Genomic DNA, 19,550 nt, shown 5'->3' on the forward strand with positions numbered 1-19,550 from the left:
AGCGGAATGGATCTTTAGTGTTTTACTTTACAGGCAACTGCAAGTGGAACAAGATTTGCAGTAGCTTCAAGAATTTGAGAAATTATTAGTAGACTTTCAATATTGCGGCAATAATCGGCCTGATTTAAATGTAGTGAAAGGGAGGCGGACATCGAGCGTGAAGTTACAAAAGACAGAATAGATGGAGGAGTGTGAGGTCACATTCACTGGTTTTAAACCAGTACAAGCAACAGCGTCAGCATTAGGACTGCCACGTTTGACTCGCCCCCTTCCACATATATGGCCGTAATAATGGGAATTATAACCCAACAATATGGTGATTATAAGCGATTTATAGCCTATTATTACAACAAGTAATTAGCAGTTGCTGCTGGATATAAAAAATCCATACAGAGCACCCCTTAGTGCAGATTCTGAACATAGAACATAGAACGATACAGCGCAGTACAGGCCCTTCGGCCCTCGATGTTGCACCGACATGGAAAAAAACTAAAGGCCATCTAACCTACACTATGCCCTTATCATCCAAATGCTTATCCAATAAACTTTTAAATGCCCTCAATGTTGGCGAGTTCACTACTGTTGCAGGTAGGGCATTCCACGGCCTCACCACTCTTTGCGTAAAAAACCCACCTCTGACCTCTGTCCTATATCTATTACCCCTCAATTTAAGGTTATGTCCCCTCGTGCTAGCCACCTCCATCCGCGGGAGAAGGCTCTCGCTGTCCACCCTATCTAACCCTCTGATCATTTTGTATGCCTCTATTAAGTCACCTCTTAACCTTCTTCTCTCTAATGAAAACAACCTCAAGTCCATCAGCCTTTCCTCATAAGATTTTCCCTCCATACCAGGCAACATCCTGGTAAATCTCCTCTGCACCAGTTCCAAAGCTTCCACGTCCTTCCTATAATGAGGCGACCAGAACTGTACGCAATACTCCAAATGCGGCCGTACTAGAGTTTTGTACAACTGCAACATGACCTCATGGCTCCGGAACTCAATCCCTCTACCAATAAAGGCCAACACACCATAGGCCTTCTTCACAACCCTATCTACCTGGGTGGTAACTTTCAGGGATCTATGTACATGGACACCGAGATCCCTCTGCTCATCCACACTACCAAGAATTTTACCATTAGCCAAATATTCCGCATTCCTGTTATTCTTTCCAAAGTGAATCACCTCACACTTCTCCACATTAAACTCCATTTGCCACCTCTCAGCCCAGCTCTGCAGCTTATCTATGTCCCTCTGTAACCTGCAACATCCTTCCGCACTGTCTACAACTCCACCGACTTTAGTGTCGTCTGCAAATTTACTCACCCATCCTTCTGCGCCCTCCTCTAGGTCATTTATAAAAATGACAAACAGCAACGGCCCCAGAACAGATCCTTGTGGTACGCCACTCGTAACTGAACTCCATTCTGAACATTTCCCATCAACTACCACTCTCTGTCTTCTTTCAACTAGCCAATTTCTGATCCACATCTCTAAATCACCCTCAATCCCCAGGCTCCGTATTTTCTGCAATAGCCGACCGTGGGGAACCTTATCAAACGCTTTACTGAAATCCATATACACCACATCAACTGCTCTACCCTCGTCGACCTGTTCAGTCACCTTCTCAAAGAACTCGATAAGGTTTGTGAGGCATGACCTACCCTTCACAAAACCATGCTGACTATCCCTAATCATATTATTCCTATCTAGATGATTATAAATCGTATCTTTTATAATCCTCTCCAAGACTTTACCCACCACAGACGTTAGGCTCACCGGCCTATAGTTACCGGGGTTATCTCTACTCCCCTTCTTAAACAAAGGGACCACATTTGCTATCCTCCAGTCCTCTGGCACTACTCCTGTAGCCAATGATGACCTAAAAATCAAAGCCAAAGGATCAGCAATCTCTTCCCTGGCTTCCCAGAGAATCCTAGGATAAATCCCATCAGGCCCCGGGGACTTATCTATTTTCACCTTGTCCAGAATTGCCAACACTTCTTCCCTACGCACCTCACTGCCATCTATTCTAATAGCTTGGGTCTCAGCATTCTCCTCCACAATATTATCTTTTTCTTGAGTGAATACTGACGAAAAGTATTCATTTAGTATCTCGCTTATCTCCTCAGCCTCCACACACAACTTCCCACCACTGTCCTTGACTGGCCCTACTCTTACCCTAGTCATTCTTTTATTCCTGACATACCTATGGAAAGCTTTTGGGTTTTCCTTGATCCTACCTGCCAAAGACTTCTCATGTCCCCTCCTTGCTCGTCTCAGCTCTCTCTTTAGATCCTTCCTCGCTTCCTTGTAACTATCAAGCGCCCCAACTGAAACTTCACGCCTCATCTTCACATAGGCCTTCACACAGTCCAAAGATGTGCGGGTTAGGTGGATTGGCCATGCTAAATTGCCCGTAGTGTCCTAATAAAAGTAAGGTTAAGGGGGGGTTGTTGGGTTACAGGTGTAGGGTGCATACGTGGGTTTGAGTAGGGTGATCATGGCTCGGCACAACATTGAGGGCCGAAGGGCCTGTTCTGTGCTGTACTGTTCTATGTTCTATATTCTATAGGCCTCCTTCTTCCTCTTAACAAGAGATTCCACTTCTTTGGTAAACCACGGTTCCCTCGCTCGACCCCTTCCTCCCTGCCTGACTGGTACGTACTTATCAAGAACATGCAATAGCTGTTCCTTGAACAAGCTCCACATATCCAGTGTGCCCAACCCTTGCAGCCTACTTCTCCAACCTACACATCCTAAGTCATGTCTAATGGCATCATAATTGCCCTTCCCCCAGCTATAACTCTTGCCCTGCGGGGTATACTTATCCCTTTCCATCACTAACGTAAAGGTCACCGAATTGTGGTCACTGTTTCCAAAGTGCTCACCTACCTCCAGATCTAACACCTGGCCTGGTTCATTACCCAAAACCAAATCCAATGTGGCCTCACCTCTTGTTGGCCTGTCAACATACTGTGTCAGGAAACCCTCCTGCACACATTGTACAAAGAACGACCCATCTAATGTACTCGAACTATATCTTTTCCAGTCAATATTTGGAAAGTTAAAGTCTCCCATAACAACTACCCTGTTACTTTCGCTCTTTTCCAGAATCATCTTCGCCATCCTTTCCTCTACATCCCTAGAACTATTAGGTGGCCTATAGAAAAATCCAAACAGGGTGACCTCTCCTTTCCTGTTTCTAACCTCAGCCCATACTACCTCGGAAGAAGAGTCCCCATCTAGCATCCTTTCCGCCACCGTAATACTGTCCTTGACTAGCAGCGCCACACCTCCCCCTCTTTTGCCCCCTTCTCTGAGCTTACTAAAACACCTAAACCCCGGAACCTGCAACAACCATTCCTGTCCCTGCTCTATCCATGTCTCTGAAATGGCCACAACATCGAAGTCCCAGGTACCAACCCATGCTGCCAGTTCCCCTACCTTATTTCGTATACTCCTGGCATTGAAGTAGACACACTTCAAACCACCTACCTGAACACTGGCACCCTCCTGCGAAGTCAAATCTGTGCTTCTGACCTCTATACTCTCAATCTCCCGTACCCCAAAACTACAATCCAGGTTCCCATGCCCCTGCTGAATTAGTTTAAACCCCCCAAAGAGCACTAACAAATCTCCCCCCCAGGATATTGGTGCCCCTCAGGTTCAGATGTAGACCATCCTGTCTATAGAGGTCCCACCTTCCCCAGAAAGAGCACCAGTTATCCAGAAACATGGGCAGATTGAAAACAATCTAAGACACTAGAAGGGCTCAAGGGGAGCATCTGTTACTTAATTGGCTGGATTCCAGTAGTTTAGGACGAAAGAATCAACCCAGTGGGATATATGAACATTGAGAATAGGAATATGTATGTGATGAGCAGATGGGATTTGAGGAAGTGAACTGGATAGGAGAAGAGCCAATAGAGGAGACCATTGTGATCCTGTTTGTCGATGGGTTACGGCGGAATCAATGAAGAGCCAAGAACAGGATGGCTGATAGTGAACAAGGCGGGATGAAATTAAAAATGGAATCTATTTGATGGGTAATGAGAATGACGATGATGAAACCCTGCATTTGAAGGGATTTTAAGAAAACAATTTTTTTTAAAAACCTGCACAAAGTTTAGGTGGTTCCCATGGATATAAGGACAAAGCTTCTTTAGAAAAAGAGATTAACTGGATGTTGATAGAAATCTGAAAATGAACAACACTGTTGTTTGAATTTGGGACAATTCTGGGATGTGAAAAAGCGATGTAATTTAGCAAGTTACCTTGAAAAAAAAGTCAGTTAAGACAGAGAACAAGCAATCAAAATGTTACTGCCATGAGTCAAATAAAAATGTTTGATTTCTGCTTTAAAGATATTTTATCTGTGAAGATATTTTATTGGACTGCAAAGGTTCTCCAAGGCTCATGATTGGAATAGGATTAAGTAATTGAGGGTGCACAATAGAGACAGAAAATCAAAACAGCAAATAGGAATTGGATTATTGGGTACAATTCAATGAAATATTTCAATCCGGCATTTATATATATATATCAATGCCGGATTGAAATATTTCATTGACTGGTACCCAATAATCCAATTCCTATTGCAATTCTTACTCCTATTTTCCAATTCCATATAGGAGAAAGCCTAGAGGAGGTTAGTAAATTAATAAGCATTCTCTTGGTAATGCTTGTCTATGTTTTTATATAAGATTCGAAAATTTGATACTCTGACCACCATAACCAAGGCATCTGGACAATACACGGGGAGGAAAGAAACAGCTTTGAGATTTTTTGCTAAGAGTTTAAGAATGTGTGGTATGACATTTGGATGTGCTGCATAAGTGTGCAGATGAGTGTGAATTGAACCTGGGTCTCTGGCTCTGTGAGGCATCAGTGCTAACCACTTTGCTACCATGCCGTCCTTATGTTTAAATATTTGGCCTCCATGTCCTTTATCTGTGAATAAAGGACATTAAAATGATATGAGGATGACAGCAATGATGATGATGATAAGCACAACAAGCAATTACATGGAGCATTTAGTGTAGACAAACATCTTAAAGTACTTCACCCAGTGCAAGGGTCCTTCCTGTTTGTTCCTGTTTATTCCCTTATTTCCCCTTTCTTTCATTTGTGTTATTACCATTTTGATCCATGGGTGAGTAATGGACCTGTGACTTTAATGCAGTCTGTATCTTTAATTCAAGCAGAAACAATGGTCTGCATCTTTAAATCAGGCAAGAATAATCCAGAAGGCATCAATATAACTCAGTTTGACCGACTTGGTTGGTGGTCAAAGAATTGGCTCAAAGGTCTGTGCCCTGCCCGGTGGCCAGTGGTGATTGGTTCTATGGCATGTTTCTCAGTGTGACAAGGCTGGAGTTCATTTCACTTTGATTCTGAAGCCTGGATGAATGGAGAGTCCTAACTCTCTCTCTCAATAATCTGATTAATTCTTCCTAGAAATCCATTGTTAGTACTCTCGCTCTCTAAAACAAAAGACTGATGTGAAGCAGAGACCAGGGGCGAAAATCTCCGACCCCCCGCAGGGTCGGAGAATCGCCCGGGACCGGCGCAAATCCCACCCCGCCATGGCCGGAATTCTCCGCCACCCGGGAATTGCCGGGGGCGAGAATCACGCCCGCTGATCAGGGTGCCCTCCGCGCCAATCGCCGAGCCCCCTGCGGCGATTCTCCGGGCCGCGATGGGCCGAAGTCCCGCCGCTGAGAGGCCTTTCCCGTGGTTTGAACGACCTCTGGTGGCGGCGGAATCGGCGGCACTAGTGGGCCCCTGGGGTCCTGGGGGGGTGCGGGGCGATTGGACCCCGGGGGGTGCCCCCACGGTGGCCAGGCCCATGATCGGGGCCCACCGATAACGGGCGGGCCAGTGCCGTGGGGACACTCTTTTTCTTCCGCCGCCACCACGACCTCCACCATGGCGGATGCGGATGAGAATCCCCCAGCGCCCATGCACCGGTGGTGACGTCAGCGGCAGCTGACACACCGGCGCATGCACGAACCGGCGAAGGCCTTTCGGTCAGCCCCGGCGCCGGGCCTCAAAGGCCGCAGGCGCCGGTTTTGGCGCCAGTCAGCGTGGCGCCAACCACTCCGGCGCGGGCCTAGCCGGAGTGGTTGGCGCCACTCCGCTACGCCGGGACCGCCGGGTAGGGGAGAATCCCGCCCCAGGTTTCTAATTGCTTTACTCTCTGCAGCATCTTTGGATCGAGAAACTGCAGCAGATACAGTCCACCTCACTCTGCCAGCTCCAAATTTTACTCCATTATTTTCAACTGGGATTCTCCCCTAGGCCCGCAAACAACCGCGCAACCTCAAACAAACCATTGTTTGCAGCAAACTACCCAGCCTTCAGAACAGCGACCATAACATACCACAACCCTGCCAGGGCAATCTCTGCAAGATGTGCCAGATCATCGACATGGGTACCACCATTACATGTGAGAACACCACCCACCAGGTACGTGGTACATACTTGTGCAACTTGGCCAACATCGTCTACCTCATACGCTGCAGGAAAGGTTGTACCGAAGTGTGGTACATTGGCTAGACCATGCAGACGCTGCGACAACGGATGAACGGACATCAGGCAACAATCGCCAGGCAGGAATGTTCCCTTCCAGTCGGGGAACACTTCAGCAGTCAACGGCATTCAGCCTCTGATCTTTGGGTAAGCATTCTCCAAGGCGGCCTTCAGGACGTGCGACAACGCAGAATCGCCGAGCAGAAACTTATATCCAAGTTCGCGGGTACGGCCTCAACCGGGGCCTTAGATTCATGTCGCATTACATTCACCCCCCACCATCTGGCCTGGACTTGCGAAATCCTATCAACTGTCCTGGTTTAAGTCAATTCACGCCTCATTAACCTGTGATTATCCCTCTCTCCAGATGCTCTGTTTGGACCTGTAAAGACTTAATTACCTGCAAAACCTCGCATTCAAAGTATCGTCTTGCATCTTTGACTTTGTCTATATATATGTGTGTTTGTGGAACCTACCTCTTCATTCACCTGAGGAAGGAGCAGTGCACTAGTGATTCGAAACAAACCTGTTGGACTTTAACCTGGTGTTGTAAGACTTCTTACTGTGCTATTTCTTTCGGCAGAGTGTTCCAACAGCGGTAAATTGAGGCAGGGATTAAACTGGGAGAAGGTAGCCTTAGTGACCATAGAATCATAAAATGGCCCATCATTGCTGGTCTGGCTCTTTGGTCTGGCTATCCAATTAATTGCACTCCTTTGCTCTTTCAACCATAGCTCAACATGTATCTCCCTGTCAGGTATTTGTCAATTCTCTTTCAAATGTTACTAGTGAATCTGCCTCTACCTTCCTTACAGGCAGTGCATTCCAATTCATAATAACTTGCTGCATGACAAAATGTTTCTCGTGTTTGCTGGTTCTTGCATGTGTTCTCTAGTACTGGCACTTCTGCCACTTAAAAGCGGTCACTCCTTATTTATTCTTTCAAAACCATTCATGATTTTGAACATCTCTGTCCAAAATCCTCCTCACCTTCTCTGCTGGAGAACAACCATGGCTTCTTCAACATAGACACATAACTGAAATTCCTCCGTCCTGGTATCATTTCTCGAAACCTATTTTGTGGCCTTTCCAAGGCATTAAAGTGTAAAGGGGGGAGGGGTTGCACCTCTCACAGGCAGACTCACCATTCTTCGGATTGGCTTACCTGTACTGGTCCTCACCTTCATCCAGCTCTTACCAGTGGCACCAAATAGTCGTTAGCATGCGCTAGTGAACTGCTACAACAGCAAGCCAAACCACGTGAGGGTAGGCATTGGATCTCCAACCATTGGGGGCTTAAGGATTTGTCTATCCTGTCATGAGAAGGATGGGGGGTTGGACAGTTGAGACCAATCTAAGATCAGAGGAGACTGAGGGGGCGACATGATTAAGATGTATAAAATTATGAGGGGCATATATGGAGTCGACAGGAAGAAGCTTTTCCCCTTGGTGGAGGATTTAATGATCAAAGAATGAAAGCTAAATACTCCCGCTGCTGGAGATCTGAAACAAAAACAGAAAGTGATGGAAAAACTCAGCAGGTCTAGGCAGCATCTGTGGAGAGAGAAAAAAAGGGGGCCGATTTCTCCCAAAACATTTCTAAGTGCGGTCTCCGGCAAGAAATGAGGTGTGATTCCCGCCAAGTGATGTTTGGGGCTGGTTTAACACAGTGGGCTCAACAGCTGGCTTGTAATGCAGAACAAGGCAGCAGTGCCGGTTCAATTCCTGTACCAGCCTCCCCGAACAGGCACTGGAATGTGGTAACTAGGGGCTTTTCACAGTAACTTCATTGAAGCCTACTTCTGACAATAAGCGATTATTATTAAGTGGGTAAGCGAGATCCAGATCACGCACACCCACAATTCACTTGGAAATCTTTTTGCAGCTAGTGGTGATTTTTGCCCTGGGACTTGAAGAAGCCGGCAAGGACAGAGCCTCAGAGATTGCCATTTTTAAAGGGTACCCCGATCTCAGGATAACCCTACAGCCACCCCCCTTCTCACTGGCAAACAACTCCCCTGATTTCTCGATGGCAAGGCCCTCCCCCAACAATCGCTGGCAAAGACCTCCCCCTTCTCGCCGGCGAGGTCCTCCCCCCACAATTACTTATTTATTTATTTTTTTTAAAATAAATTTAGTGTACCCAATCATTTTTCCAATTAAGGGGCAATTTAGAGTGGCCAATCCACCTAGCTTGCACCTTTTTGGGTTGTGGGGGCGAAACCCACGCAAACACGTCCCCACAATTACTAACACCAGGACCTCCCCCCAAGTGAGCGATACCCCGATTGGGTTTGTCAAAGGCCTCCATTCCCCCTTCAGGCCTTCACCCTTTACACTGCCCCCTGGCACCCATTGCAACTACCAGGGAGTAGTTCCAGGGCCCTGTCCAGCCATGCTCCTGACCATCCGAGGGCTACAAAAGACCCAAGCTCCTGACATAGTCATCATGTCTAGCCAGAGAATTCAACAGTGGCTGCAAGAAACTCATTGAGGAACCCTTGCTCTTCAATGTCAAAGTGATGTAGCTGCTTCTATGGTGGAAAAGTTCCTTCAGTGCAGGCATGCTGTTCAGGCATCAGAAACTGAAAAAGATCCAGTCTAATCAAAATGCGCCCAGATTTCACACCTGCTCTTTCTAGGAAGCACTGCAGAGTAGAAAAAAATCACTGAAAAAATCCACTCAGTTAGAGCACCTGTTTTTTCGCAAATGCACTTCAGAGCTAATGGATCATGAAGTGCTGGAAAAACAAAGCTAATCCCTCATTTGAGGTAGTCTTCATCTGCCAATCAAGAGACTTGTAAAAGCCAATGGTCGATGAAATTCAATGTAAACTAAGTACAAATGGATAAAAGAAGCCATACTGCAACACTGAAACCACACAGCCTATTGTTACTTCAAGGGGAGTGAAATTCCTCTCCAAGAAACAAGCTGCAGCATAGCTCTGTCCTGAGAGGATATTCAGACAGACAGGCTGCAGCTGGGCTATTCCCTGGTATGGGGTGTTCATACAGAGAAGTTATAAGCAGGATTAGGCCATTTGGCCCTTCAAGCCTGCTCTGCCATTAGATCATGGCTGATCAAGTTCAATATCCTGATCCCGCCTTCCACCCATATCCCTTGATCCCTTTAGCCCCAAGAGCTATATCTAATTCCTTCTTAAAATCACACAATGTTTTGGCCTCAACTATTTTCTGTGGTAGTGAATTCCCCAGATTCACAACTCTCTGGGTGAAGAAATTTCTCCCCACCTTAGTCCTAAAAGGTTTACTCCTTATCCTCAAACTGTGACCCCTAGCTCTGGACTTCCCCACCATCCGGAAATTTCTTTCTGAATCTACCCTGTCTAATCCTGCTTGGATTTTGTACGTTTCTGTGAGATCCCCTCCCATTCTTCTAAACTCCAATGAATATAATCCTAACCCGCCTGGTAAACCTTCGCTGCACACTCTCCATGGCAAGAACATCCTTCCTCAGATAAGGAGACCAAAACTGCACACAATACTCCAGGTGTGGCCTCACCAATGGCCTTTACAATTGTAGCAAAACATCACTATTCCTATACTCAAGTCCTCTCACTATTAAGACCAACATACCATTTGCCTTCTTTACTGCCTGCTGTCGCTGCACGCTTACTTTTAGCAACTGATGCGTGAGGAGAGCAAGGTTTCGGTGAGTATCCACCTCCCTCAATTTACACCCATTCAAATAATAATCAGCCTCCCTATTTGTGCTACAGAAGTGGATAACCTCACATTTATCCACATTATACTGCATCTGCCATGCATATGTCCACTCACTCAGCCTGTCCAAATGATAGTGAAGTATTTCTACATCATTCTCGCAGTTCACCCTCCCACCCAACTTTGTATCATCTGCAAATTTGGAGATAATACATTTAGTTCCCTCGTCCAAATAATATATAATGTGAACAGTTGGGTGCTAGCACAGATACATGTAGTACCCCACTAATCACTGCCTGCCAATCGGAAAAAGAGCCATTTATTCCAACTGTTTGCTAACCAGCTTTCTATCCATGTCAAGACATCACCCGCAATCCCATGCACTTTAACTTTACATAGTAATCTGCTATATGAGAACTTGTCGAATGCGTCTAAAAATCTAAATAACCCACATCCCCCGGTTTGCCCTGGTCAACTCTACTTGTTACATCTTCAAAGAATTCTAGTATATTTTTCAAGCATGATTTCCTTATCATTTAACATGGAAAGAAACAGGCATCAAGACTTCAGACCCAAAGAGACCAAATCCAGAGGAGACCCCTGACCTGCCCCTACCAGCCTGAGCCCCCAGCTCCCTTGAAGGACCCCACCCCCATGGAATGTGGCCAATGGTTGCTGTGCCCTTGTGCTCCCTGGAGCTAAGTGGAGAGGCATACTGCCCTCCTTATTAAATTATTGGAATAGATTTACAGATAGGATTTACTCACATTTGGAAACAAATGGACTTATTAGTGATGGACAGCATGGTTTTGTGAAGGGGAGCTATTGCCTCACTAATTTGATTGAGTTTTTCGAGGAAGAGACAAAGATGATAGATGAGGGAAAGGCAGTAGATGTTATATACATGGACTTTAGTAAAGCCTTTGACAAGGTACCTCATGGTAGACTGGTGCAAAAGGTGAAGTAACATGGGATCAGAGGAGAGTTGGCAAGTTGGATACAGAACTGGCTTGGGCACAGAAGGCAGGGTAGCAGTAGAACGGTGCTTTCTGAATGGAAGGCTGTGACTAGCGGCATTCCACAGGGATCAGTTCTGGGGCTTTTGTTGTTCGTGGTGTATATAAATGATTTGAAGAAAATGTTGCTGGTCTGATTAGTAAGTTCACAGACGACACAAAAATTGGTGGAGTTGCGGATAGTGAAGAGGATTGTCAGAGGATACAGCAGGATATAAACTGGTTGGAGTCTTGGGGGGAGAAATGGCAGATGGAGTTTAATCTGGACAAGTGTGAGGTAATGCACTTAGGAAGGTCCAATGCATGTAGGAATTATACAATAAATGGTAGAACTCTTGCGAGTACTGACAGGCAGAGAGATCTGGGCATGCATGTCCACCGATCACTGAAAGTGGCAACGCATGTGGATAAGCTGGTCAAGAAAGCATATGGTATGCTGGTCTTCATCGGTCGGGGCATCGAATATTAAAAGTGTACAGACCTTAGTTAAGCCTCATTTGGAATATTGCGTACATTTCTGGTCGCCACACTACTATAAGGATGTGGAGACGGTATAGAAGCGGTTTATTGGGATGTTGCCTGGTATGGAGAGCATTAGCTATGAGCAGAAGTTAGATAAACTCGGTCTGTTCTCACTGGAATGACGAAGGTTGAAAGGCGACTTGATAGAGGTCTACAAGATTATGAGTGGCATGGATAGTCAGATGCTCTTTCCTAGGGTAGGAGGGTCAAGTACTGGGGGACATAGGTTTAAAGTGTGTGGGGAAAAGTTTAGAACAGATGTGCGAGGCAAGTTTTTTACACAAAGTGGTAAATTTATGGGGAGGTGGTGGGAGCAGGTACGATAGCGGCATTCAAGGGGCATCTAGACAAATATATGAATAGGGTGGGAATAGAAGGATAAGGACTCCGTAAGTGCTTAAGGTTTTTAGTTTAGGCAGGTACTATGGTCGGCGCAGGCTTACAGCGCTGAAGGGCCTGTTCCTGTGCTGTATTGTTCTTTGATCCTTGCCCCCCCCCCCCCCCCCCCCCCCCCAGAGTCCATGGCGCTAGGCTCACGGCGCTAGGCCCACGGTTTTAAGGACTAGAAGTGATTTGCATCCAGGTGACTTCCCACTGGGGGGGTTGGGGGAGAGAATACCTGGAGACTCCTGCATTTAATGTCACTAACGTGGTTTAAATGAATAAAGATTAGCTGCGATCAGATTCACATGAGAGATCCTGATCACGCCTGGAGAATGGGAACTGTTTTGTGCCTGGTGCAAATCGGATTTCGGGCCTCTTCCGGAATTCTCTCAACATAGTGGGATTTGCACCAGGTGCAACACAGCCCGAGAACCTCCCCCAGAGTTAACGTTTTGAGTCGAATGACTCTTCTTGTGAACCATTTTCTGTTTTCATTAGTAACCCAGACGCCCAAGCTAATACTCTAGGGATAATGGTTCAAATCCCATCACAGAAGCTGGTGGAATTTAAATTCAATCAGCTAGTCTGGAATATAAAATCAGTGTGTCCTTACCTGGTCTGGCCTACATGTGATTCCAGACCCACTGAAATGTAGTTGACTCTTCTCTGCCTCTGAAATGGCAGGGTGAACACTCACTTTAAGGGGAATAAGGGATGGGCAACAAATGTTGGCCTTGCCAGTGATACCCACATCCCATTAAAGAATAAAGAGAGAGCCAGATTTTCCATCCCCGCGACGTGCCTTCAGCATTGGCCAGCAGCGGGATCCTCCAGTCCCACCGATGGCTACAGCATTTTGCACTATTTGCAGGGGAACCTGTTGCGGGGGGTTACCTTCAGCGGCACTGTGAAATCCCACCAGCGTGAAGGGCCAGGAAATTCAGCCCAAAGTCTAAGTTGAGTAGAAGAGACTTAATGGAGGAGGGGTTAACCATGTGAAAGGCTGTAAATGATAAGTAGTTTGAGAATGTTTGAGCTAACTAGTTGAAGAACGTTAGAAATAACCAGTTGGAAAATGTTAGGTATAACGAGTTAGAGAATGTTAGTGATAACTACTTTGAGAATGTTAGAGACAACTGGTTGGTGAATGTTAGAGATAATTAGTTGGAGACTATTAGAGATAACTAGTGAGAGAATGTTGGAGTCAAACAGTTGGTGAATGTTAAAGGCAACTAGCTAGAGTATCTTAGAGTTAACCTGTCAGAGTTACGTAAGAGACAACCAGTTGGTGAATGTTAGAGATAACTAGTTGGTGAATATTAGAGCTAACTAGTGAAAGAATGTTAGAGTTAACAAGTCGGAGTTCCGTAAGAGGCAATCAGTTGGTGAATGTTAGAGATAACTAGTGAGAGAATGTTAGAAATAACCAATTGGAGTTATGTTAAAAATGTTATGATCAGTTCCCGGGCGAGGTCCCTCATTTTAACCAGGCTTTATCGAATGAAAGAGTGAGTTAATTAGTTATTAAAACACAAGAAAAAAATAATAAAACACAAAGCACACAGATTAAAAATGAGAAGTGAGTCCAAAAATAAAAGTTAAAAAAGATAGACAAATCAGTCTTTGTCTTTGTAATGTTCTTTGGTTGAGCTGATGTGGAATCTCGATATTGCAGTGTGAACAAAGAACATTAGACTTTCTTTTATAAACAAAGTTATTTATTATTAACACTACACTATCGAATAACTAAAATGTCTAAGATGAATACAGTTAGAAATAATTGTCTAACACTAATTTACACTAAGATACTACAGAGCTACTCTAAAATGCGACTACAATCAATTCCTAACAAACACCTTCTGAAGGAACACATGGTGCATCTGGATCCCGTGCCTGCATACTCACCCCACCTGCTGGCCGGATGCTAGAACTACAACATGTAACTTTTGGTGATGATCTATTCATATTATGTGCAGATGATACTCTACCTATCATCACATCCTCCTTTCTTTTGAAATGATTATGAATCATAATCATGTACATTCAAACTATACACATATACATTGAGTTTAGTCATGTAAAACTGCATGCATGCAAATGCGACTGTTCATCAGTTCAATTGATCAGACTTCCGACTGATTCTGCTGCTGAACTGCATTTGTTGCCTGAAGTGGTCATTTTCCTGTGGTTGTGGTATTGAAAGATGTTGATTTCTTGTTTCCTTTGCTCTATTTTTGAAGAACCATTGACTTCTTGCTTTTTGAAAGATTTGTTGCTGAAGCAAGAAGAACTCTTGTTCTTTTCTGTTTTTTCTCTTAAAACAGACTTGGTATTTATACGCACCTTAATCTATATTTTTCTTCAGCATGAACTGGTCTAGTTGTGAGACCAAACTTGCTGAGATTTCATGGAGTTTGGTTAGGATTGCCTGTAATCTCTGTACATCCTCAACTAAGTGTCTTTTGCTGCCAGTTCAACTTCCTGACTTGATCGTGTTAACACTTCGATAGCTTGTTCCACACCAGGAGCTTTCTGGATCTGGATGGCCAGCTGCAGGGATTTGTTAGCTGAGGTAAGTTGCTCACGTAAAGTCTCTATCTCTTAGGGGCTGGTTTAGCTAGGGGCTGATTTAGCTCACTGAGCTAAATCGCTGGCTTTTAAAGCAGACCAAGCAGGCCAGCAGTACGGTTCGATTCCCGTACCAGCCTCCCCGGACAGGCGCCGGAATGTGGCGACTAGGGGCTTTTCACAGTAACTTCATTGAAGCCTACTCGTGACAATAAGCCATTTTCATTTTTCATTTCTTTGAACCACCTTTGATTGGTTCTTTCCAGATCTGTCCTGATAATTTCAACTTCATCCACTTTGGCGTTGATTCTGCATCATACTTTCCTTTTAAATCACACGTCTCAGCCTGAGTTGATTCCAGGGCTGCCTGTAATACTCGAACCTTGTGATCAGCCTCCTCAAATTTGGAGGCCAAAAATGTTTGAGTCTTCTGCAACTTCCTGTCCTTTTCGTGAAATCATTCCATAATTTCTGCTCTTTCCCAAGAGCAAGGTATTCTGCTTTGCTGCTCAAGGTCTGCTCATACTCATTGATTTTTTTCTTTTACGTGCTTTTATTGTTACTTCCTGATTCTTAACTTCTGAAAACTCCTTGTTGTATTCCTCAAGTGTGTCCCGCAGTTTATGATTCTCGGATTCTATATCTTGCATACGCTGGACTTTCAGCTGGAGCTGTTCTCCTAGAACGGGATCACTGAGGTCGCTGTTGGCAGGTTTCCATATCTTCTGTCTTTCTAGTTAGCTCTTCCTTTTGCATGTTCAGTTCTTTGATTTCCTGGTGCAATTCAACTATCACATTTTGTAGTTTCTGCAATTTGAAGACAGCATTTCTGTGTTGTCTCCACTTGCTTCAAATGCTTTTTTCAACTGAATATGTTTGTTCTCCAATTCAAGGCAATTGCCTTTCATGTGGCTTCTATCTCTAGACACTCAATACAGTACTGAAGGGAGTTCATCTTTGTGTTCAGCTAGTTTATGATTTGCCGATCCTTCTCAATAAGCTGTTTCTGGTGTGCTATTTCTGCTCGTTGTAACTGAGAGGCAAGTTGCAGTTTCTAGTTCCCTCTTCTCCTCCTGTAGCACAGCTCGTGTCCTCTCCAGCTCCTTCATTTCTAACTCATGGTGCTGTTTTAATTCTAAAAGTTCATAATTTTCTTTCGTGAGGCCAGGCTACACTGTGCCAGTTGTTTTTCATTTGCCGCACAAGATCAACGCTTTTTGGCTTGTTTGATTTATTTCCGTGTTTTTTAAACTCGTTTGTCCTGATCTTCGGACCTTTGTTCTTGTTTTCTATTGTTCCAGCACATTTCTGTTCAATGTTTGACGAGCAGCCATTGATATCACCGTCGTGTTTCTTTTCAAGGAGAAATTTACCTCCAGAACCCGTAGTTACCTTCTGAAGCTGCCTTTGGCTTTGCTTTGAAGGCTTTGTTTCTGTCGACTTCCGACTTGGTATTTATGCATCATTTCACACTCTCGAGGGCACCCGTACCTTCCAGGTCCACCACCCTTTCAGTAGAACCTTTTTTGTCATTCACTGTGTGCAAAACTGTGGCCTGAGTCTTGGATTGTTCCTCCGGACTCTGTACTGACTTTGAATCTATGGCAGCCGTGTGTGCCATCAGTATGCAGTCGGTGTCTGTATCTTCGGTGTTAGTATAGTCGATGTCTGTATCGTTGGCGTCTATCTAGTCAGCGTCTGTATGGTATAATCGCAATACTAGCTGCAGTGGGTGCCTGGAACGTTTTGCCAGCGGAGGTGGTAGAGGCGGGCATGATAGCATCATTTAAGATGCATCTGGACAGATATATGAACGGGCGGGGAACAGAGGGAAGTAGATCCTTGGAAAATAGGCGACAGGTTTAGATAAAGGATCTGGATCGGCGCAGGCTGGGACGGCCGAAGGGCCTGTTCCTGTGCTGTAATTTTCTTTGTTTGTTCTTTGTTTGTGACTCACATGTTGCGCCTAGCAGTGATCGCTTGTCTGCTTCAACAATTACAAATTTAACTGTGAACAATTGTGCACTCACTTCGACTTGCAGGTTACACGTTCCCAATGTCTTGATTGGTGTGCTGTGGTAGTCGGTGAAAGTGCAATCATTATCCTCTATTTGTGGCTGAATCCACATCTTCAGTAGGTCTGTTTCGTTGGTTAAATTCGATCTGGCACGTGTTTCCAGTTTGATGTTTGTGCTGGTTTGATTAATTATGAACGGAATCGTCCAATTATCCAAGTGGTTTGCTATTTCTTCTTTTTTTGTGTTTCATTGTTCAGTGCCTTCATTGATCATGTCCATGAAAAAAGAACTTTCCAGGCTATCAGGTTCATCACTAAATTCAGCTTGCTTGTTCAGTGCTGCACTTTGCATAACTGACGAATCATTCATTTTTTTAGCCTTGGTTATTACATTGACACTCTTAGGTTGCTGCGTTCTTGCAATCGACAGGCATTAGTGGGCAAAATGGTTTCTCTTGGAGCATCTGCCGCATGTTTTGCTACATGCAGGGCATTTTCTCGGGTCGTGCGTTCTGCCGTACCTCTGACAAAATGGCGTTCTCTGAAAATTTCTCAAAATGGCCACTGCCTGGACCACGTTGCTGATCCCACTGCGACACAGCAAAGAAGGCGCCGGTCGTGCCCTCTTTTTTCCCGCCAATTTCATGTCTGGATCTCAGTGATTTGCTTTTTAGCAATCTCACTGGCCTTACATATTTTTATGGCATCTGCTAGTTTTAAATCATTTTCCCTCAGCAATTGCTTGCATAATTGCAGGATTGTGCTTTGAGACATAGATCCGTGACAAAACAGTCAAAGGTTTCGCCCGATTTTTGCAGTCTCATCCTGAATACATAACGCTCAAAGGTTTGTTTTTTTGTGGATGGCAAGTTATCAAATTGCTTGATTAATTTTGAGTAGCTCTTCTTGTCTTCCTCCGAAGATAACTGAAAAGTATTATACAGATCAATTACTTAGGGATCGGCTACAGTTATTAGGAGCGCTATTTTTCTCTAGTCCAAAGCTTCTTGGATATCAAGACCTTGCACGTAAAATGTGAACTGTTGTTTGAAAGCAGGCCAGTTCGCATCTACATTACCAGTCGTGAGCAGTTGGGCGGGGAGACTTCAATGCTTCCATCTCACTGCGACGATCCTGGTAGTATTTTGTTTTGAAACCGATTTTCTCCGAGTCTCCGATTGTTCTCTTGTGTCTTCTCAACGTATCTACCTTACCCTGACTGTTCTCTTTCGATATCCACTCCAAGGTATCAAGGTAATGTTTTTTGTTTGGGCTGATGTAGAATCTCAATATTTCCGTGTGAACAAAGAACATTAGACATTGTTTTGTAACAAATTTATTTATTCTTAACACTACGCTAACGAATTACTAAAATGTCTAAGATGAATACAGTTGGAAATAATTGTCCAACACTAACTTACATGAAGATACCACAGAGCTATTCCAGTATGCAGCTGCTATCAACTCCTAACACCTTCTGAAGGAACACATGGTGCATCCTGGTCCCATGCCTGCATACTCACCCCACCTGCTGGTCGGATGCTAGAACTACAACAGTAAAACATATAACTTATAATACATACAGATGATAGTCTAGTAGATGGTGAAATGTTGCAGCCACCAAGTTGGGTGATTTCTGGAGCGCTGAAATTGGAAGTTGAGCAGTTGTTTTAGAGATTCTTTGTTCCGCAGGTTGGCCGAAAGAAGTTGTCTTATTTCCTTTTCGACTGTGGCCTTGCTGATTTGTGTCTTGCTTCCAGCAATCAGGGAGACTTTTTTCCTGCCAAGTACAGGGATGCCTCATGGATGTTCTTCAGCTGTGACCTTCACAGCACACACTAACACAGTAGAACTAGAACATGAGACTAGCAGACAGCGACCAGGGTTGCAGGTGGTTTTAACCTCTATTCGTGTGTCCTCCTGGAAGGGAAAAAACGCAAACATGTCTTTCATCCAGAACTGCTTTCTTTCAACTGACATCATGTTCGCAGTCTGGGGTAGAACTCACAGCAGATGATTTCTGCTAACATGGTAATCAGACTCCATTATCTCTGCAACCACAGAATACAGTTGAGTTTTTGCATTGCTTCTTGTCCTTTGAAGTGTCTCTGTCTGAAGTTCCTTGACATCCTCCAGATGTGACAGTTCATAGCGTCTCACGGGACTAGGTATAACAAGCAGGAACGTTCCAGACAGGCACTAAATTATTCTCAGAATTTACAATCTCAACCATCAGCTATCTTTGGCTTCTATTTCATTTCTTAAAAGATAATATGTCTGGGTAGCACAGTGGTGCAATGGCTAGCACTGCTGCCTCATGGTGGCGAGGACCCAAGTTCGATCCTGGCCCTAGGTCACGGTCCGTGTGGAGTTTGAAAATTCTCCCTGTGTTTGCGAGGGTCTCACCCCCACAATAAAAGATGTGCAGAGTAGGTGAATTGGCCATGCTAAATTGTCCCTTAATTGGAGAAAAAGAATTGGGTACTCCAAATTTTTTTAAAAGCTCAATATGTCTCAAAGTATTTTGAGGCTATGATCCATTGTAATGACAGAGATAACCAGTTGGAGAATGTTAGAGATAACCAGTTGCAGTTATCACAGAATCTTTACAATTAAGTTAATTTGGCCCATTGAGTCTGCACTAGATCCCTGGAAGAGCATTCCACCTTGTCCCACTTCCCTCCGTATCTCCTAACCTTTAACGCCCTTTCTTTTCAGATAGCAATCCAATTCTCTTTTGAATATGTCGATTGAACTTGCCTCCACCACACTCTCAGGAAATTCATTCCAGATTCCAAACACCCTCTGACTGAAAAATGTTTTCCTC

This window comes from Scyliorhinus canicula, chromosome 1 (assembly GCF_902713615.1).
Source record: "Scyliorhinus canicula chromosome 1, sScyCan1.1, whole genome shotgun sequence".
Lineage (NCBI taxonomy): Eukaryota > Metazoa > Chordata > Chondrichthyes > Carcharhiniformes > Scyliorhinidae > Scyliorhinus > Scyliorhinus canicula.